Source organism: Apis laboriosa, unplaced genomic scaffold (assembly GCF_014066325.1).
Source record: "Apis laboriosa isolate Shangri-la unplaced genomic scaffold, ASM1406632v1 scaffold16_cov148, whole genome shotgun sequence".
In the NCBI taxonomy this organism is placed as follows: Eukaryota; Metazoa; Arthropoda; class Insecta; order Hymenoptera; family Apidae; genus Apis; species Apis laboriosa.
The window spans coordinates 4,387,970-4,411,315 of NW_025222129.1; the positions used below are offsets into that span (position 1 = coordinate 4,387,970).

Genomic DNA, 23,346 nt, shown 5'->3' on the forward strand with positions numbered 1-23,346 from the left:
CCCCTGTTATGCACTATACTATACCAGGAGATTCACAACTGTTGCATTCGTCTTTGTTCATTTTTCTATCTCTTCTTCTTGTCCCTCTTTTGCATTTTTCATCCTATGCGAAAAATACTCCGAAGAGGATGTGTCTCGAGACTCGAGAAAGATAAAAGATAAAGCAGATAGAGAAAGATTCGTATTTATCCATTTTTTTTTTTTTTTGATTCTTTCTTCTTTTTTTCCCTTCCATTTTTTTTCATTTTCTGCGAAATATTAGGAGAGAAGGGATATCGGAGTCGAATTCACAATTATATTGTATATATTATATTGATCTTTGTTTCTCATCCTCTACGAGCAGGAGAACAGGAGAACATCGAACTAGAAACGAAAACAAGAAAAATATAAAGAGAGTGGATATAAAGAAAGATTCATAACATATCGTATTCGTCTTCGTATTCGCATTCTTCGTCCTCTAAAAAATATCACAAAGACGAGTAATCTTGTTCATTTTCTCGAAACACGCTACGAACGAAGAGGAGCACGCGTCGATATGAAACGAGAAACGAGAAAAAATAAGAAAAAAATATAAAAAAGAAAGATTTTCACAACTGTTGCATTCCTATTTCGTTCATTTTTCTACTTTCATTTCTTCTTCTTCTTCTTTTCTGTGAAAGAATATATCGAGCTGGAACGAAAAAAGAATTTCTCTCTCTTTCATCTCCTCTTTACAACTGTTACATTCCTATTCCATTCATTTTTCTATTTCCATTTCTTCTTCTTCTTCTTCTTCTCTTCTACGAAAGAATATATCGAATATATAAAACAAAAAAAGAATTTCTCTCTCCTTCGTTACTTTTTCACAATTGTTTCATTCTGTCCATTTTTCCACCCCTGTTCCTTCTTTTTCTTCTTCTTCCTTTTTACGAAAGAATATATCGAGCTGGAAAAAACAATTTCTCTCTCTTTCGTCTCCTCTTTCTTCTTCATTACACGTGTCGATCCAGGAAACGAGAGAGAAAAAAGAAAAATTCGCGACAACTGTTGCGTTCGTTCTCCCTCCCTCATTCCTCCTTCTCCATTTTTCTCTTCCTTATCCTTTACCCTCCGAAACGAGAGACACGCTCGTGCACGCCTCGAAACGGAAGAAAGGGAATCAAAAAGCCACGGAAGAAAGGTCTAAAGGTCTACGGGGAGAGGAAAAGATGGGGAAGGATACGCGGGGGGATGAAAAGAATCGGAAGAGGCGAGGAGCGAAGGAAAGGAAGCGAAAGGAAGCGAGAGGAGACGAGAGGAAGGCGCACGGAACGAGCGTGAGCGCCCTCGACGAGCGGCGTCGGGACGTCGAGCGTCGCGGCGCCGCGTGAAAACCGAGAGGCGACGGCGTTCGAGTCAGTCTGCGTCCGCCAGTCGTCGCGACGTCCTCGCTTCGTGGTGACTTTTGCGCCGGATTCTATCCGTCGTTTCGTACCGTGAGCATCGCCAATGCTCGGATCGACGAGTCTTCGAATTCTACGCGTAGTCTTTCGACGGTTTTCTTGAAAAGCCCTTTGCGCCATTGCGGGGGAGGGATCCAACGAATTTTTGTACAATATCAATATCGAATTATTTCGTCTCTCGAAGGGACGAGGAGAGCTACGCCACGCTTTTGTGCAAAACAGGGGGTTGATTTGATCGCCCTCCGTTCCACAGATTCGAGAGTTTATCGGGAGAAATTTCGAGTGTGAGATCAAGAACGAGAATTATCGCGCGTTGTAGACACGCAGAGAGGAGGAGGAGGAGGAGGAGGAGGAGGAGTGTTTTCACAGGAAGGGGAGGAGAATCGTTCCTCTCGAGGAAACACATTGAATAGTAACGTCGCGAGACACGACGACGACGACGTGTCGACGAGGATTCGCTTCTTGTGCTTGGTATTTCTCCCTTTTCCACACCATTTCACCCTTCCCCCCTTTTTTTTCTCGCACCTGTGTTTCGCTCAACCGAGTTTCCACCGCATCGAAAGATCAACCGAGAAGAGAGAAAGAATCGAGCAGAAAAAAACACGGAAATTTGCTGCTCGTCCACTCTTTTTTCCCCCTCTCATTTTTCTCCCCTCTCTTTTTCTTTCTCTCTCTCTTTCTCTCTCTTTCTCTTTCTCTATTTTTTCTTCGACTTCCCCTCTCCTCGAATCGACGAAAAGAGTTTCTTGTGCGCGTCGGTGGATGGATCGTCGCCTTTGACATCCCTCGATATCTGTCGGCTGTTATCGTTCGGTAAGTAATTTGAAAAATGGATATTATAACGTATAGATACGTGTATTGTATTTGCTAAGATTCGTTCGTTGGAGGTTTTTTTTAATATTCGAATTTTTCTGCAACAAGTTGTTTCGATTTTGATCACGAAGTTGGGTACGAATAAATTGAGATACGTTATCTGGATTTATACCTCCTTTCTGCTACTTTCACCTAAAAACAACACCACGTTTAAAATCGTAATTATCACGTTAAGAAATTATCTCATCTTCTCTCAATTTTCACATAATCTTCTTTCAACAGAAGGAAAAATTGATCGAAACCATCATCGCGTTACATCACATTATCCTCTCGATAAATATTTCACCGTTAAAAGATCAACTACGCGCGTGTGTATATGTGTGTGTGTATATGCGTGTACGTGGGCGACTCTCTTTTCCCCTCCTCTCATTTCCTCCTCTATTTCCACTGAAAAATATTTACCCGTTAAACCTATTTTCAGAAATACATCAAACTTCCATTTATAATTCGTTCGTGTAACGCGTCGTAGTGTAACTGGTCGAGTGACTCGCAATATGAAATAACGATCCACCTTAGAGATCTTGGGATCTAAAATCTTGGGGAGGAATGTTCCTTCTGAAAAAAAGGAGGGGAAGAGAGAGAGAAAGAGGGAGAAAGGAGAATCCGATGGTTAACGCGCGATTGTTACGCGTGGGTGTAACAACGTGGCACGGATTTAATTTTCGCACACACAGGGGCGCGGATTCCGAACAATTGTAATTAAATTCTTTGGACGCTAATGACCGCGAGCACTTGTGTGTCTCGTGCAAATGATATTTAAATTAGTACGCTGCATGTATATTAATCGTGCCAAACAGGGCGGATTTTCGTGACGATTGTGCGACTTCCGGAAACTGTTGTTAACTGATCCTGCAACGGTAATAAATATTTTCGCGTAATTTACATCCCGCCCACCCTCTTGAATATGTTTCACCGAGACGTGGGCTGCCGTTACTGGCCCCGATACTTAACACAGTTCTCGTGTAACGAAATAAAGGGTTCATAAAAATGCAACCACGTTCCCATTGTTCGCCTTTGTTAACAACACGTTGCTCGGGAGAGGGGAGGGGGGGGGGAGAAGGGAGAGTAATAAATCGTCGAAATTTTCACACGCAACACACGCGTGAAACGGGGGAATATATACATACAGTCGGTTGAAGAAGTATTGCCGTATCACGCTTTATGCAAATTGAAATAACAAGTTGTGTCAATTCGATATATGAATAATGATTTTGTTTTTCTTTTTTTTTTTTTTTTTTATTAATTTTGCGAGAGGAGAGAATGAAATTTTGATCGTTAACGTTTCATTTTTAAAGTTCTTTGAATGCAAGTTTGATCAGAAAAATAATTGAATTATATCTGTAAGCTTTTTTTTTCTTAATTCTTCCATTATTTCGTCGTAAAAATTATTCCAAGTAATTGGATAATTGTACAAGGGAAGAATAAGGGAAAAAATAGATTTTTGATTGAAAATTGAAAAGGAAAGAATATATTTTCTTTTTTTCAGAAGGAACATATAACATATAATTATTATATCCTCTACGAACGACGCAATGATTTTCATTGAAGTTAGATTTTTCGTGAAATAGGTAAGATAACTTGTATGAATACTCTTGCGATTGGATGTACTCACACGTTGACCTGCGGTTTTTCGTCGATGAAAATGTTTAAAAATTCGGTATCGTGACCAAGGATAATGCTATTTTCTCCCTCCTCATACATAAATGCGAATAACTGTGAAATGAAGGATATCGATGCAATTTTATCCGCCATGTGATACGTAATATATAATTCTGGATAACATCGTACGTGTTAATAATGGATAAATGAAACGATAAATGGGAAATGTATTGATCGAGCAATATATATATATACATATATTTTTATAAATATTCCCGTTATGAAATCATCTGCCGGATTTGTTGGGGTAAAAAAGTTAATGGTAAAGAAAAAAGAAAAAAAAAAAGAAATAGTAATTTCAATGTAGGTAATTTTAATCGTTTCGTCCTCTTGAGGAAGATGAATTTATTGGAACTATAGGAAGATTGTTATTTTTTTTCTCTTTTTTTAATTTCCAGTTGAATTTATTGAAAGTATGTGTGGAAATATCATAGATGGTATTGGAAAATATGTTGACGTGCCCGAGAAAAGGAATTTATCCATATGTGGCCAATTGTATGCGGAAAAATATTTTTCATATTTAAATAAAAATTAAATTTACATACCTGTGCTAATGTCTTTCAACGATCAAATTAATTTATTTACGAATTTTTCCAATCTTGTCTTTTTTGAAGAATTTTATTTTTAACGTTTCCCTTCCATTTGGTAACGATATTAATTTTCTGATTGAGATTATTCTTCTGCTTCTCTAGAATTTCGAAAAATCGGAAAAAATTCTTGAGACACTTGCCAAAGTTTCTTCTTCATTGTACAAAGTTTTATCAACAAAATTGTGCATTCAGATTATTAACAGAGGATTTATATTAATGGTTTAATTCATTTATGATAATTTTTCTTACTCTTCTAAATATTCGGAAAAATCTTCATCCGTTCGAAAGTTTTATCAACAAAATTTTGTACACGAATTAACAGTCGTATAATTCCTCCATGAATGGTTTAAGTCATTTGATGATTACTTTTCTAGATAGATAGTGGAAAAATAAAAAAGTTCCGAGACACTTATCACACTTTCTTCCTCGATTATACTATATATCATCCATTCAAACCATTGTAAAGTTTCCTCAACCAAATTTCTGACAGACGCTTAATCTCACATTCCCTAATGTTTGTTTCCTTGAGAATTAATTTCACCTCGTCTCACATCGTTCCATCCTCAAATTTTAATAAATTCCCTCGATAAGTGCGGTTCCGTTAAGGTTTTACAAACGTAGGCAAACTTCCATGGAAATTGGCTCGCCCGGGTTTTGAATTCCTCGCCCAACGGAGTGTAGACTCGAAACAGACAGGTAAAGTTTCTAAATGATATCTACCTCGTAAGTTCATAACGAAGGTCGGTCGGTTCCTCCTCCACCCTCAATCATAACTTACGAGTTATCGCGGATAGAAAAAGCGAAAAAGAAAAAAAAAAAAAAAAAAAAAAGAAAGAGTTTTGTAGTAAAAGAGTAATCACAACCAAGCCTTTCTTCGGAAGGGCGTCGTTCCCTTTTTTCCTTTCTTTCTTTCTTTCTTTCTTTCCCTCTTTTCTTCCCTCCTTTTCCTTCCTTATCTCCTTCCTTATCTCTTACATCTTCTTATCAATTTTTTATGAGACCGCTTGATTCTAATTGCCAGAGGTAATTCCGTGACTAAGTTACTTATTGGAGTAATAAGGGGCCCCATGAATTATTAATGATATCGACAACGTCTTAATCGTTTATAAATTCGCGGAATTAACGTTGGATCGTTGCGGCCGAGGAGGAATCTTGTAATGTGGCGAAGGAAAATATTTTACGAGAGCAAGAAAAAGAAAGAAAGAAAGAAAGAAATTAAATTCGTTCGTTCTATAAATATGGAGGAAGATTGAAAAGATCGAGGCAATTAATTAGGAAGACGGGTCAGGAGTTTTAACTGTGGAGCAAATTTTATGTTATTCGTTTGAGCGAGGGTAAATAGGTAATTTTTAACTTATGGAGAAAAGAAAATTGAATTTATTTATTTGTATAAATAGTGAAGGACAATAGATTAGAAGTGTTAATGCAAAGGCAAAGGAAACGAATTTTTATAAGGAATTTTAATTATAAGAAATAGAAAAAAAAATGGAATTTCTTCGTTTATCCGCTTTATAAATATATATAATGGGGGAAAAATTGGAAAAATCGGGGCAATTAATTAGGAGGATGGCACGCTTTTGATATGGCATAAGAAAAAATTTAAGATATAAGAAGAATTAAATTCATTTCTGAGTATCGTGAAAGAAAATTGAAGAGATATTTCGATAAAAAAATTTTTTTCAAGTATTATATCGAATGAGATAATTTTTAATGAAATACGATAATTGGAAAAAAAAAAAAAAGAAATCAAAACCTAATATAACAATTCATTTGTTATGCGCATCGTGGATTATCGTTATATTTTAAATTGGCTCGATAATGGAATGAAAACATCGGTATCGATAACCATACGCGAATATATTAAGTTGAATGGTGCTCGAAATTTATGCATCCATTGTGGAAACACATTAGATTAATCACTTATTAATCTATAACAAATATTCCGCATATACATCCCCCAAGATGAGATATACGAGGGGCTCGCCGCGTGAAACGCAGTATTGTTGCACAAACAACCGACAGAGCGAATCGGTTTTCAACACGTACAATATGAATTACCTTAATAAATAGCTTATCTCGTTAATTGACACGTATATCATTAAAGGACAATTGATCAAGATATAACGTCGACTGATTGTAATTGTTGTAATGAATTGTCGAAAATGTTTGCGCGTTTATGAACACAAAAATCTAAACGCGAAAAATTTAAATCTTTAACGCGAATGCGGATATGCGAATTTAATAATAATTGGAATATTAATATTCGTATGTAATAAAATTAAATTTAAAAATTTATCATGTATGACGATATTTTATTCACGTTTCATTTGTATATTATGTAGGTTTGTTAAATATTCGTAAAAATTTACGAATTATCTTGATAATTAATAATTCGCTTTTTATTAAATCACATTGTTTGCGAGGTTTTTTTTAAATTATTCTTCAGTTTCGAAATTAAAGTTTCACGCGTTGTTTCATATTTTTTTTTTTTTTTCCTTTTTTTTTACCACACATTTGAATTTCGCTCTGTTATTATCTGACGCGTGCATTGCTCAAGAATTTCTAGAAATTCTCTGGAAAATTCGTGATTCTAAAAATATAAAAATTCCATATTAGATATATCTAGACAGTGATTTTAAATCCGTGCTTTTTTTTTTGCATAAAGCTTATACTTTTACAATTTATAACTATTGAAAATACAGTAATTCACGTTAATTTTCGAACATTATATTATCTCTGAATTTGTATCGCAATTTTTATATCAACGAAAAGAGAAATATTTTGTCTCTTATTACCTGTCATTTTATTTATACATAAAATGAAATTGAAATTGAATTAACTGAGCAAGCAATGCTTGGCTCAATTAATCCTTATAAAAAAAAAAAAAACTCACCCGTATATAACAAATTTATATACATTTATATATATTCAAAATTTCCGAGCATCTGGAAACGTATTAGGCGTTAAAATTTCTCGATAAATTTAAACATAATTATACGCGACAACAATTGGCAAACATCAATTCATCAGAATCATATTTATCGCGTCTCCGAGATAAAATTTGAAAAAAAAAAACCATAGCAGAAGAATTTTCCAATGAACCAATAAAAACGCAAACGGGATACGAAACTAACGAATTCAGATACGCAAAACACGGTCGTCGAATATTAAATTTGAAGGAGCCACGTTTACCACGCGTCTCGAGGAAAAAATTTAAAAACACGTGTACACAATCATATATTTTTCCAATGAATCGAAATGCGGGACAAAAACGAATAACACAGGACAAACTCGTATATCGAATAGATACGCGACGCAATATACACCACCAAACATATATAATTCCAAGAATCGTTAATCACCTGAGGCAAAATTCCAAAATATAACATACACACACGGGAGAGATAATGCGAAAAATCGCGTAGCTAATCCAAACACAAGTGTATATAAACACCGGCGTGTTCCAGGAATTTGCGTCGATTGTAAACAGTAACGTTCGATTCTAGGTGAGTTGGAGATCAGTCGTGATGCGTAGTTGGCCGAGCGAGGATCGACGCCGCGTTTCACGTTTCATGCGAGTGTAAAACAAAAAAAAAAAAACTGAGGCGGAAAACCGGAAGGGAAGAGGAGGGAGGGGGGGAGGGAGGGGGTGGAAAAGTGCAAGCTGGCAAGGCCTACGGCTCCACTTCCGTTTCCCGATATCCTGCTCCCGTCCGTGGAAAACGTAAGTTGATAAAATGGCTCGTGTTACGTTGGCACATTGAACGAAGGGAATGTTAACACCTTTTCGATGTTCGGCGTGGTATGTGGCCTTTTGTGGCCGATTCAACTTTGCTCGTGAACGGGCCTGCGATTGGAATTATTGTCGAAAAGGGTTGACACGCCTTTGAAGCGACGCGTTTGAAGGAAGCACGTGTGTTCGTTATCTTGCGTATGTGTGTGTGTGTGTGTAGATATTTGATGGTTTGTCGAATGAATAGTTAGTAAATTGGGTAAATATCGTGCCCGTTAGTTGAAGGTAAGCAGGAGGATTTGCGTTGGATTGGGAAGAAGGGAAGCGACGTATGAGATTATTTAATTTCTAGGGAATTTAGAGAGTATCGAGATACTGTATTGAGAGCAATTATTAATTATTGGATTGGATTAATAATTCTAGAAATTTAAGGAGAATTTTACTTTTATATTGAGCAGTGAATAGCATTGAAAATAATTGTCTAGCAATAAATTGATGATTAAATAATTCTGATTCTCAATGCATTCTCTTGCTATCGAGAAAATTCTATTCTTAAATAGGGTGTGTAAAGTTCGAAACGTTCAATAATATATTTATGTGAATAGTTTTAGTTTCTTTATATTGTACGATTAAAAGTATCAAGAATAATTCTTTCAACAATGGTGTTAATTATTATTTTTTTTTTTTATCGAATTAGGTTTTTGGAAATTTTTGAAACGCCGTTCGAACACGCCTATTTTAACACGGCCGATGGAAGTTTGGACGGAACGATTACACCTGCCTGTCGGATAAAAGTTCCTTTTATGAATTAGATTTATAGGGAACGGATGAACAATTGCTTTGGTCGAATCATTTATGAATGGGGGAGCAAGTATTAGTATTTCAAAGTTGACGCCACCATCGAATGAAAACAATCGATGCGGTAAATTCTATACACAAAGCGTATTTACGCGGTAACGAGAAGTGCTTCCCCCGTTTTCATCTCGATTGTTCGAGATATCGCGTTCAAAACATCGATAACTATTGTTAAACTCGATCCAACTATATATTTCTCAGAAGATATGCATCTAGTGCCAAGTTACGCGAGAGAGACTATTTATAATTTTACTTTAAATTTTAGAAAATTTAAAGTAAACGAGAGATCGAGATTAAATCGACAAATTATTTTGAAATTTTTCAATTGAAATTTATAATACATTTATACCTGCATTTTTCGCTCTTAATTTTTAATTAAAATATAGATGAAGATTGGGGGATAGGGAGATGACGAAGGGAATTAATTAAAATATAAATGAAAATGCAGGCATTAGTGATTGCATTCTTGTATTCCTGCATTTATTTTCAAACGAAATATTTTTCGAAAAATTGATAGAAGAAAATATTTTCTCCGTGTTTGAATTTTATTTTTATTTTTTTATTTTTTTTTTTTTTTTTTTAAGGGAAATCCTTTTCGTGCCCGTTAGACACCTTTTTATCTCGCGCACGAAAATTTTAAAATTAATTAAAAAAAACCTTTGTCGCGTCGTCGAATTGTTTAGAAAACAATCGTCCAAGTATTTCTCTATAATTTTTTTAATCGATATCTCGCGCGAATATTTCTCTATCGGATTACAAATTTTCCTCGAATATCTCTATTATTTTAAAAAAAAAAAAGACGATCGATAATAATATATTCGTACTTTTTACCGCGAGAGAAATTATTACCAAGTATATTTGGAAATATCCAGGTTAATCTTAATATTAATATTAGGAGAAGATGATTAACGATTCACACCGGAGAATATCGCGTACGGTTTACGTACTGTAGCATGATTGGTAAGCGATTTATGAAAGATCAGTTACAGGACTCACGTCCATTTACTAATTACACACTATTGCTCGATAGTGTAGCGAGTTTATGACGTTCATTAGCCATATGCGTTTAGAAACATTAGCTGTATCGGTTTTGTCATTAGCGCAACTTCTATTTTACGTTATAAGCTTAAAGGACCGAGGGAAATACTTTGATTTCGCTCCTTCTGTATTATATAATTATTACGTTATCGTTAAATTATTAGGATATATTTTCGATCGAAAATACATCGATTGATCGATATATTTTTTTTTTGTTTGGTGTTTAATTAGAATAATTAATTAGTGTAATTAAAATAGTTTTAGGATTTAGGATATCGTTGAAGAATAAAGCGTAGTAATTAATTCATTTTATTTTTATTTATTTTTAATAAACATCAACGATCACATTTTATTTTTGTTATATAGGGCAATATTTTTTTATATAGGGCGATTTTATTTAATCAATTATCATTCTCTCTGATGTTTTGATTATCTCAACTATTATATCGATATATAATTGATATATAACTAACAATTATCGTTACTTGGTATTAGTTTGATTATTTTATTCATCGTTTTAGGAACGGCAGTATTAATCAAACTGAAATTAATTAATGAAACCTTTGCCATTATCGTGGACTTATTGATTTTATTTTTCATCCTCGTATCAAACACATTGACGACCAATTTATTACAGGAGAAACATTAATTATCAAGGTAGAATAAGCAAGCAAATAAATGTTATTCACGCGCCGCTTCAGTCTATAAACTCGCGATACATAATTTCAGGAACGTCAAAGTTACTGCCGTGCAAAGTAATTTCTTCCCTTTGAAATTGTAGGAGCAATCAAAAATATATCGATCGGTCGGAAACTCTTTAAATTGCGAATAATCTTTATTTATAAAAGAACGTTCAATTGAAAGAAAATAAATTGCAATTTTTAATAGATATTGCATTATAATTAGTTTACTTTTTTATTTTTTATTATTTTTTTTTTTTTTATATGTATATTTTCGTAGAGGTTTAAAAAAAACGCTCGATTGTCCAAAGAAAATAAATTGCAATTTTTAATAGATATTGCGTTATAATTAGTTTAGTTTTTCACTTTTTACGTGTACATTTTCGTAGAACTTTAGAAAATTTATTAAAATTCTTTTTTTTTACGAGTTCAAAAACAAAATTATTTAATTAGAAATATTTCTTAATTTCTTAATTTCGTTTCACGATTATCGAGAACAGGAATTTATTTTCATGATCCTTCACTTTCACAATCATTTATACGTGAAATAGATTTAGGTAATTACAAGCCACTTATTCCAATGTTAACGCGTAGAATAACAAACGAATATCTGAATCTCGTTAAAATTAATTTTCCAATGAAATTTTTCAAAATTTTATTTCATTCCGAATATTTTCTATTGTTTTCCCTTTTAAATCCTCAACCACCGCGCAAAAAAAAAAAAAAAAAAAAAATTCAAGACAAATTCCCTCGTGAAGAATACACCCACCTTGATCTCTCTTCGTTGTAATTCCGTTCATCTCCGCGTATCCGCGACTTGCTTGGCCCTCTCCCCTTCCCTCCTTTGCTTGGACTCCCTCAAAAAGAAAAAAAAAGAAGAAAAAAAATCCACCAGCGTTAGTAGTATGGTTTACTTTGAAAAAAGCTTTCGTGAAAGCCGGTGCTTTTGGATAAACCTGAAAGCAGGACGGGGGCCTGTAGTCATCTTTCAGGACTAGCTCTCCACCCGGCCAAAATTGCCAAATGGTGTTTCTCGTTTCGACGCCCACGGCTGCAAAAAAGCGATACGTTTGGATTGAAATGATCCATTGTATCGCTTTGTATGCGAGCGCGATGCAAATATCCACGTTCCTTCCCTCTCCCCTCCCCTCCCCTCCGTACATACATAATTTCGTTTCGTACGGGGAATAATGATCGTGTCGTCATTGCCGTTGTTTCGCGTGTCGCGATTTTTGCCGTTCTTTTCTTTTCTTTTTTTTCCCTTCCTCCCTCGCGATATCCGCTTGGAAGAAAAGAAACGTGGATACACGCTTCTGCATTAAATATTTATACAGCGACTTACATGCACGTAACCGTGTACGGTTAAAATTATAATACCTCGTGTTTATACGTTTATTCGACGAGTGAACAACTTTTGCTTTTATTATGAAATTTAGGGGCGGAGATAAAGTCTGATTTTTACGTTGCGTTGAAAGTTCAGCTTGAGATTTTCTCTTCTTCTTCTTTTTTTTTCCTTTTTTTTCAAATCTCTTCTAACATTTTTCTTGCGAAAACGTGTGTGCACAGTCCGGATATTTTTTTCTTTTTTTCTTTTTTTTTACATTGGGATGTTACTGTAGTCTGTTTGGGAAGTTGCACGATGTAGATGAAAATTTTTTTGAAAGAATATTGCATCGCGTTGTTAATTTCGATACTTAGTGGTATTTTTTCTCCTCGTCACGGGAGAGTTCTAGGTTTTTCTTTTCTTTTCTTTTCTTTTCGAATGCTGGGTCGATCTGTATAAATTAAAAAGATAGGGAAATATCACACGTCGAAACATTTTTTCACTTGCATTCTCCTTGTTATCCAATCGAATAAAGTATCACAAGTATAAGAATCGATGGAACAAGTCTTCGTACAGAATGCTCCATTTTAATTCATTATGGTAGATTAATCAACAATTAATTCTTCTTTTCCAAAAGCATGCATTTTTTTGCAACATTTAATTTAATCATGAAAAAATCACTCGAATGAATATTTTACTTAATTCAACTTCATTTGTCTGTAAAAAAGGGTTAATATAAGTCAGATTAAATCAGGCGAAACAGGTCATAAATTCGGTGGATGGAAAGTCGAATAGAGAGAGAGAGAGAGAGAAGAGAAATAAACATGGAGGAAGAGGAAGGCCGATGAGAAGCACGGGAGAAGCGTACGCGCGGAGAAATAAAAATGGTGGGAAATATAGAAAAAAAAAAAAAACGGGGAGAGGGGGAGAGAAATGGAGGAGATGAGGATAAAGAGAGATTGGGTAAGAGGAGGAGAGAATGATCCCAAAACCCAGTGGAGTTCCATGCCACCGCGAAAAATAGGGCTCTGGAGCCCTCTTACCATTTCCAAGTTACGAGCGACATTACCGACATATCCCGCATAACACAACGGTGAGCAAAAGTCGAGGATAATCGAGGAAAATTCCTGGGGTGAGATAGGTCAATGGAAGGGAGAAAGAAAGAAAGAAAAAAAAAAAGAAAGAGGGGAAAGAAGGCAGGGAAATTGGAGTTGACCGGCTTACGTTTTTCATCGGTGATTGATGTGATCAAAATCCTATTGCCCCTGGAAAGTGTTTCTGAAAGGGGCTTCGTAACTATTGTTTGATGATGGCGTAGGATTGGTGTCTTTAAATCTGGAGGAAGAGTTTTCAAAGTTTTTTTCTTGTTAGAAACATTTAACAGGACGATTGCAATAGATTATGATACAATATACTTGAAATGTTCTATTTTCTTGAGATTTATTCTATAATATGAAAAATAGGACGATTGGTGTTTAACATCAAAGTTCTTGAAGTTTTTTCGAAGATTATGTAACATAATCTTCAATTATTTGTTCTACACGCGAATCGATATATAATATTTCTCATATTTAGAAAAGTTTAATGGGACGATTAAAGGATTTGTAGCCGTTTTCCAATTTCTTCTTATCCATTCGCGTTTCCCGATGCGACGTCACGGATGATTAAATCGGTGTATTCCTCCTTTTCTCTCTCTTTCTCTCTCTCTCTCTCTCTCTCTCTCTCTCTCTCTCTCTCTCTTTCTCTTTTTCCTTTTATTCGTGCAATTTCCCCGCGCGATGGAGGACGAATCTTCTACATAGTTTGCCGCGATACATTTAAATATTTTTCATAGGAATTTTTCATACGACAAAGTTACTTTAAAAATTTTACGTGCTAAGAGGATAAAATGTGGAACAGTTCGATACACATGGATACAATGTTTAAATGTAAGCGAGATAAAAGCTTCGTCATATATATATGGATAGATTAACGAAACGAATATCGTAATTCTCCTTCGATTCTTTGTGAAATAACATTTTTGCGTGATTCGAATTCTCATTATATATATATATATATATATATCAAATATTTTTTTTTTTTCTAAGATCCCTCAAACTTTTAATATCACTCCGATTAAAGATTAAATTAATTATTGAATTTCGTTTGTTCACCTTTTCCAAGAAGATCAAGACGACTATTTTGTTTAAAAAAAGAAAAAAGAAAAGATACAGAATTTCTTTTTCTTCTATTTCCTTTTCTTCGATTTTCTTTTCTCGATTAAACTTAAACTTCGAATTCGAAAATTTAAAACAGGAGGGAATTAATTTTCTTTTCTTTTTTCTTTTTCTAAAGATTAAATCGTTCCTTTTCTTGTTTTAAAAACGTTTTGTTGGAAAGGATAGATGGCCCTATCTCGGCCTCGTGGGAGTCATTAATAAACGGGCGTGCTTAACAATTTCGATCATCGGTGCTTGTAATAATCTTGTTCCCGTTTAATGCTGCGTCAAAACGATCATCATAAGGGGATTAAAATTTTACACGCTCATAATTCACATTTCGCCCGGGGAAATTTATCGCCTCACAGTTGAAAATCTTCGATGTCCAATTAAATGAACGATATATGAAACCGTGCTTTTCAGTTAATCCATCACAGTCACCGCGACCAGATAGTTAAAAAATGAATACAATCGTAATACAGATCCAATTAAATTGATGCGTATCGCGTTAACGGAAAAAGAAGCGACGCGCGCGAATAATTTACATCAATCGTGTCTATGAATTTCATTTTTTTCATTTCTTTTTTTTTTTTTTTTCCTTTTCATCGTTAATTATTCGCTTCCATCGATTTTTTATATTTGTTAGATGCGTAGAGAGGTTAACTCAAATGTTTCTCTCTTAAAATTTATAGTGAAATTCGTGGATAAATTTGTTATGTAGGAAATATAGAAATTTAGGTTAGAGAAATATCGTGGTTCAAAGTGGTTAATTTAAAAAAAAATATAGAATTAAATTTGAAGAATTTGAAGAATTTCGTTTTAGTCTTTTTTTTTTTTTTATAGAAACGAAACTTCAAATATAAGTTTGTTGTTCCTCGTTTTTGTCTAATTTCTTTTTTTTTTCATTTGGTTCATTCAATTAAGAGCCATATCTCAAATGTAATTTTTTTTATTCTTTATTTTCGAGCCACAAAAATTGTCCTCTTTTTACTTAATTCATTTGTATATCTTCAATGTTATTCTTCTTTTTTTTTTAAATGCTTCTTCTTTTTTTGAAACAATATAAAAATAATTTTAAATTTCGAGCCATAGAATTTTCCTTTAATCCATACACGTTTCCAGTTTCAATTTTTTTCGAAAATCACCAATGTAATTACTTTCGATTTTCATCTCACTTCGAAGCAGAAAATTTTACTCCTCTACGTCACTTAATTCATCTATATTTTAAAATCTCGTGGAAAAATTTCTGCGAAAGGGGAATAATTTCTCAACTGTATAACTTTTAATTTTTATTTTAAATGCTTCTTTACCTTCGATTTTTGTTTTTTTGAAACAATACAAGAATAATTTTATCATTTCGAGTCATAGAATTTTCCTCTTCTCTTTTGTTTCCAGTTTCAATTTTTTTCGAAACCATCAATGCAATTACTTTCGATTTTCATTTCACTTCGAAGCAGAAAATTTTCTCCTCTACGTCACTTTATTCGCTTCTATATTTTAAAATCTCGTGGAAAAAAGGGGAATAATTTTTCTTAACTGTGTAGCTCGAAAGAAGGAGCAAACATCGAACCAAGAGTCCCCCCTTCCCTTCTCCCCTCCTTCTAATCTTAACTACCTCGTTCAAATCCCGCCAACCTGCGGTAACATTTATCTCCATTCCTTTTCCTTAACTGTATCATCAGTTATTTAAGCACCGCGTACTCTTCATCAAATCCGTGGCAGAGTGATAGCGGGATTGCGTGGGTGGAAAGCTCGCCAATGAACAGGCTGGCCAGGCTAACGTAGTAGTAGTATTCTACTCGATTTTACGCGATGCATTTTAATCACGAGTTTAAACGTTACGAGATTCTGACATCGGGTATCGTTCCATCTAATTTCCTATATACCTTCAATGCCTTCAAGTCAGAACAATATTAGCTTGATTATTTATCGGTGGTGATATTTTTTAACGTATATATGAATTACGCGTGTTCATCAACGCATGCTCGTTTTAATCAAATTATTTTCAAATCATGGATATTTATCGCGAGTACAAAAAGGAATTGGATTTATAGATTTGTTAATAGAGTATATTCGTGCAAGTATAGGGAAATTAGATCTATTGGAAAAATTATATAAGGTTATATATTAATGTATCGTTTATTGGAACAATAATAGGAAAATTGTTCTATCTTTTGCTCTATGTATGTTTAAGTTTTAGGATCCAATAATTTAGATTAGATTCAAATAGATAATAATCGTGCAAAAATAAAATATAGAATATGTCGAAAAATATCCTTTCTTCTGTCAAAGAACAAAGCAATCTTAGAATGTAAGTAACGATAATATAAGGTATCTTAATTTTCAAAAATTTCTAAATCTCGCTTCCAATTTTTCTGAAGCTTTCTTTGACGGAAAATTCTGTTCGAAAAAAAAATAGTTATCTACTTTCGATGTCTACACAACTTCATCACATTTCCCCTCGATGATCTTCGTTAAAATGATTTTCAAGTAGGCTTCTTCAATCGAGGATCTTCGTTGCTGCGGCTCATAATTAAAGTGAGGAGACACCGAGTATTTTCTATTAACATTCCTGGCTAACCCACCGTGCTCAAAATGACCGCAAGGTATGTTGTACCATTGCACGTCCCAGATACATTTCCGGCCAAAGGGAATGTCAACCGAGTTTAGTTTCTCTTGCCTCTCCTATTCGCGGATATCCCACGCTCTGTTATAGAAAGGAATACTTAATTTTCACGCTCGATTAGCTTCCGCATTCGCGACGAGTTCGAAAGTATTTAAATCTGTTTAGTCGATCGTGGGGAATGCGGGGGAGGGGGGTAGGTTGAGGAATCTTCTGCATCTTGAAATTTAGCTTTAAGTAGTTGCAAATTTTAGTAAATCGTGAGCAGAAACTTTTTCTTTTCCTTTTTCTTTTTTTTTTTTTTTGCAATTTCGTGTTTCTGACAGGTTTAGTGGTTTTTTTTTTTAAAAGAAATTTGTGCCAATAATGTCGATGTAGGTTTCTGAATTTTTTTTTTTTACGATATTTCCTTTCCTCGATTTGAAACTTTAATGAATAATTATACGAATCGTTTAAATTTTACTTTTTGGAGGAAATTTTTAATTTTGACGCTAAAATGTGGAATCAGTGTTCAAATCTTCGGTATTTAGCTACAATATTGGCGAAAGTTTTCAAGATTTAATATTCACTTTCTGCCTTTTAATTTCCAATTTTTGGAAAATTTTTAATTTTCGCGCCAAAATGTAGGATCAATGTTCAAATCCTCGGAATTTGACTCGTAATATTGGCGAAAGTTTACGTTTTCAAGATCTTTTCAAGACAATTTTTAATCTAAGATCAATGTTTAAATTTTCGAAACTTGACTTGGATTGGATAACGAAACTTTGTCTTTCTAAGATCTAATACATTTCGTATTAATTAATCGATAATTCGCAATAGTTTGGAAAAAAATTGTGACTCCGAAAAGTGTGACACACGAGCAAAATACGTCAAATTCACGAAGAATTACGATTGGACTAGATCGAACGAAATAACGTAGTTAGTACGTTAATAATATTACGCCGTTGTAATACATAACTAGCTTGCATAACAAGTTCCCAACCGGTAATAACTAACTTTCCTTATTTAATCATTTTAGGAAGGGGGTGGGATTTAATACTATTGATTGACTTAAAATCGATGCATTGGTAATGAATTGCAGACGTGAAATTAAAGTAAAATTCCGCAAGGAAATTGGTAAGATAAAGTGTCATTAATTTGAGTTATTACCTTGGGTAAAACACACTCTGCTCGACGAACGTTCATTGATACCTACCATTAATCTCTCAGCTTTATTATATAACAAAGGAAAAAAAAAAAAAAAATTCTAAACTGATCGATCTTATCATCTTTCATTATTATCAATTATCTTTTTTTTTTTTTCCTCGAAAGAAATCATCAATCTTTTCGAAAATCATTAATAATTCATTACAATGTAATTTTAAATTTTCGAAAATTAAAATTGAAATTTTAAAGGAGGTGAAGCAAAATTTTCCTTTTTGTTCAATCCATCATATAACAAATTAGACTTTTGAAAAATGGCGTTTTTTCCCGTTTCTGTTCACCGTTTTGAGAAAAAAATTGAGATTTTATTTATTTATTTTTTTTTGTTATCTATTTTTTTCTTCTTCGCGCAGTTTGAGAAATCGCACTTTTGTATTGTACCGTTATTCGATAACGGCGATAAATTTCGTGAACGGGAGGTATTCCTGTCTCTTCGTCTTCTGTAAAATATTGCAACCCATCACGATCCAGATTCAAACCGAAATTTATCAAAATACGTGTAACATTTGAACCATGTGAGGAAAAAAAGGGAATGGAAAGTGATTGGTCATCTTGTCGGGGTAATTGTTAAGATATTGACAATTTTTTATTTTTTCGGATAGAAAACGTTCCATTCCTCTGCATCTTCCTCTCTAAACTTCGTGTTGAATTAAAAATTAAGCGGGTAATTTTTGGATAGGTAATTAAATTTAACGCGAGATTGTGTATGGAGTAGTACAAAGTAGGTCGGATATGTTCATTCAGCATGAAAATAGAAAATGACGAAGTGTGCATATTTTACACCCCGATACTTGCTCTGCATCAGAGCATATGACATTCGCCTTTTCGACGACGCCATTCTCTTATCTCGATATAAATTTAATTTATTTTTGTCCAGATCGTCGGTGAACGGTGATATTTATAAGTAGACGTTTTTTTTTCCAAGAATCGTGATGACGTGGGATCGATATTGAATAAAAAAAAAAAAAAATCACTCAAAATCTGAATAATATTACAACTCTAATAAAATTTCAAAACACGGGATTCATTTAAACAAATTAGAAAAATTTAATGTTAATTTTCAATATTGTACTATCCAATAATAATTTTCATCCCCGTTCCATGAAATTGCGTCCAACAAATGGATTGATAATGATATACACGCATTTCACGATTCATTTGCTTATTTGTTATATGCCATTAATTTTACCAAATGGGATATTTCGTACATTTTGAGATGCTCATATAACAATTATTGTTCATCGCGGTGCGCGCAGGGTGTGTTCCGATCATGTTTATCAAACTTTATTAAACCAATAAACGTTGCATAGAAATTTATTATTTTACATCACATTACTGCTCTTATTTGTCCGCATCGGGATAATGAGTGAGCGAAATTAATATCGTCCGTTTGTCCATACGTATGATACACTTTTGTTCAAATATTTGACAAAAATCTCGCTTGCTGAATTCTCGTCGTTTGCTGAAAAATCTCGTCGATAAAACCGTTTAAATACGGTGATGAAAGCTTTGTCAAAAAAAAGAAAATCTTAAAAGAATCAAATTACGGAATAATAATAATAATCGCGAAACGATTACTTGATTCGCGTAAATTCGAGACAAACAATGTTTTAAATCGATTAATCATAAAATTTCGGTATTTATACGATTGTCGGAGAAATTATGAGAAAGTTTCGAAATCGAATCCTCGAGGTTATCCACATCCTCTGTATAATGTAATAGTACGTGTTTTATCGAGTTTCCATTGCTGATCGATTGAAATTTAGCGGGTTCAGTTCTTTTCTCCCCTTTCACCTTGTTCCAATTTTATCCAGGTGAAACGAAGATAAAGTTAAAGCGGTAATTATTTATACGGGAATACCTTGTATCGCTGTGAGCTTCTTTTGGGAGTCGCATTAGTTTCTTGGCACCACGGTATTTCGTTTTAACGAGATGCCTCTCCCTCTCTCTCTTAAAAAGTTTCTTCCATTAAAAAGTGTGTAATTGCGAATTTTCGTTGTTCCTTCCCCTTAAAAAAAAAAAAGAAAAGAAAGAAAGAAATAAACGTATTTCTCGATGCTAATTGGAATTACGTTGATTCCTCGTTTCATTCATCGTTGTACGATAATACTTTGTTAGACTTTGTAGAATTATTTCGATCATTCCATCATTTATCTTTTATTGTGCTCGACAGAGGGAGATCTCTTCTCTTCGATGATATATGATATAACTTTCGATGAAAAGAAAAGATTTTGCGATCGAATTATTATTTTCTTTTTTTTTTTGAAGAGAAAAGAATTTCGAATTAACGTGGAATGAAATTAAAAATTTGTTGTTGGATTTCGAGTGGAATCAAGAATTCACCCTGTTTTTATTCGAAACAATACAAGAATATCATCTCGATCTCGTCCGAATTTTCCCGAGATTCAGGATATTCCGGTCGCAGAATAATTTCTACTTGTTGTTGCACGTAATACATTTGTTACGCAGGCCACAAAGGGTTAACAAATATTCGAAATTACACGTTTCAAGCAAACAAAATTAATAAAACCGGGATTTGTTCGTATTAATTAGGTAGGTAATTACATAATGCTATTACATCGACGGTCTTTTAATTGGAAACATCACGTGCATTCGCGTGGTTTATCTCGATGATAAACAGCACGGTATTATTGTGTCGGTCAGTGTTATATAGATTATCATCTGATCAGTATACCGTGGTATGGTATTGGATCTGTAATGGGATTAACTTGGATCGGTTAAAACATGTTGAAAATATTCGATCAGCGCCTGCAGTTCATAAACTATACACAATTTTCCAACCTGCATTTTGATTAAATACTATTTACACTCTTTGAATCCTAAACATCCCTATCTTCTTTCTCCAAAAATAATAATTGAAAACGGAAGAGAAGATAGATTATTTCAACAAAGTTGCTCAAGAACCAGAGAATCAGAGAGTTCGTCAATCCTTTTTTTGTGATATCTCAATTCAAATCGTGGAAATATTGTGGAGATTTTCACACGGAGGATGAAAAAACCGGAGTATCGCCATTTTTTTTTTTTTAAAAGGATACATCCCTCGAGCATCGAGAATATGGACGACGAATAATATTCTTAAAACTGTGGGCGAACCTGGCAGAATATATCTCGGTGCAAAGAGGATTTGCAAACTCGAATGAAAGTTTTCCACCTCGTCTCTTGGATCCCGACAGTGATCTTTCCGGAGAGAAAAAGTTTCGCCCGGTGATTCGAAATTCTGTCCGATAGGCAAGAGTTACACACGGCCGGATGTGGATGTGGATACGTAGTTAAAATCAATTACAGAGGGAGGGGAGGGGACGTTTGTTATTGGCCCAAACTTCGATTCGATATCGGCTCCATTTCTGAAAAGATCTTCTCGCAACTCTAGCAGAGTATCAACTTATACTTGCTTGGAAAAGTAAAGGGGTCCTACTCTCCATCCAAAGTTGTTTCCCCCTTGTTCCTTTATCGACTCGACGAACACTTGTTCTAATTGTATATAGATCAATCTCCAGTGTTCAGGATTACAGGATGGATAGCATCGATGCATCTTATTTATCTCGTCCCAAGTTTAAGAATCTGTGAATGTATTTATAATTTTTATCTTCAGATTTGCTTTACGAGAGGTGTAATGGTTCATTGCTCTTACTTATTTCATACAAACTTTACTCTCTCTCTCTCTCTTAAAACGCGAACACGTTTGAGAATAAAAACTCAAAGTGGAGGAGTTTGGAGGAGTTGTTTCCTGAGACTGCTACTTTTTGCAAGTGGCAAGGTGCTACGTCGAAAGTGATGACCGTCCGAGAGTAATTTTCACTCTTAACCGTGTCTACTCGTGAAAAATAATCCCTCTTCCGAGAGGACAGTTTAGAATTGCAAATATGAAGGAAGAATGAAATTTTAAAATTAATATCCACCGATCGATATTTAACTTTCATTGTTCAACTGTCTGTCTGCAGCAAAAATAAAAATAATCTTCTACGTCTCTATCACGTAGCTGATAACCCTTACCAATATTATAATCAAAACTTAAAGGATTAAGGATATTTTTACTTAAAGGATATTTTTAATTTCACGTATCTTAAAAAAAGAAAAGAAAAGAAAAGAAGAAAGAAAGATATTCAAAGCACGATGATAATCGTTTGAATAACGATTCCCTTTCAAATCAATTACCCTTATTAATTATATAATCAAAAGTTAAAGAATTAAAATATTTTTAATTTTACGTATCTTAAAAAAGAAAAGAAAAAGAAAAGAAAAAAGAAAGATATTCAAAACACGATGATAATCGTTTGAATAACGATTCCTTTCGAATCGATTACCCTTATCAATTATATAATTAAAAGTTAAAGGATTAAAATATTTTTAATTTTACGTACCTTAAAAAAGAAAAGAAAAAGAAAAGAAGAAAGAAAGATATTCAAAGCACGATGATAATCGTTTGAATAACGATTCCTTTCGAATCGATTACCCTTACCAATATTATAATCAAAACTTAAAGGATTAAAATATTTTTAATTTTACATATCTTAAAAAAGAAAAGAAAAAGAAAAGAAAAAAGAAAGATATTCAAAGCACGATGATAATCGTTTGAATAACGATTCCTTTCGAATCGATTACCCTTACCAATATTATAATCAAAACTTAAAGGATTAAAATATTTTTAATTTAAAGAAAGATATTCAAACCACGATCATAATCGTTTGAATAACCATTTCAACTCGATTATCCTTACCAATATTGTAATCAAAACTTAAAGGATTAAAATATTTTTAATTTAAAGAAGTAGGAAAGATGTTCAAGATATTCACGATGATAATCGTTTGAATAACGATTCCTTTCAAATCTCGTTTAACAGACGATTACACGAGGCGTGGAAACTTTTTTTAATTCATTCCCCGGCAAATTACAAGGCGTATGCTGCGTATCCAGCCACTCTCTTCCACTTAATTTTCGATCGATCGGGAGCCGAGATTGCCTTATCATTCCATAGCTTGCCCCTCCCCTTCCCCCTCAGTTTCATTATTCATACCTTCCGCAAGAAAATCCCAGAATTCGCTTATAACTCGACCCGATCCGACGAGAGAGAGAGAGAGAGAGAGAGAGAGAGAGAGGGAACTTTGCTCTTTCGAGAAACTCCGCTTCC

At 34.0% G+C, this 23,346-nt stretch overlaps 1 protein-coding gene across 9 annotated transcripts in view; it reads left to right on the forward strand.

The window, feature by feature from the left end:
* LOC122711218 overlaps positions 1–23,346 on the forward strand; it is a 341,055-nt gene that overhangs the window by 20,816 nt on the left and 296,893 nt on the right. For 6 of the 9 annotated variants that reach the window (XM_043929779.1, XM_043929776.1, XM_043929782.1 and 3 more), the window contains exon 1: positions 1,404–2,234. The exons of 1 other annotated variant lie outside the window; for it this stretch is intronic. The gene's annotated coding sequence lies outside the window, so the exon portion shown is untranslated. Of the gene's footprint in view, positions 1–1,403; positions 2,235–8,182; positions 8,268–23,346 lie in introns of those variants that run through there. 2 more of the 9 variants (XM_043929780.1, XM_043929777.1) reach the window with 1 other exon arrangement.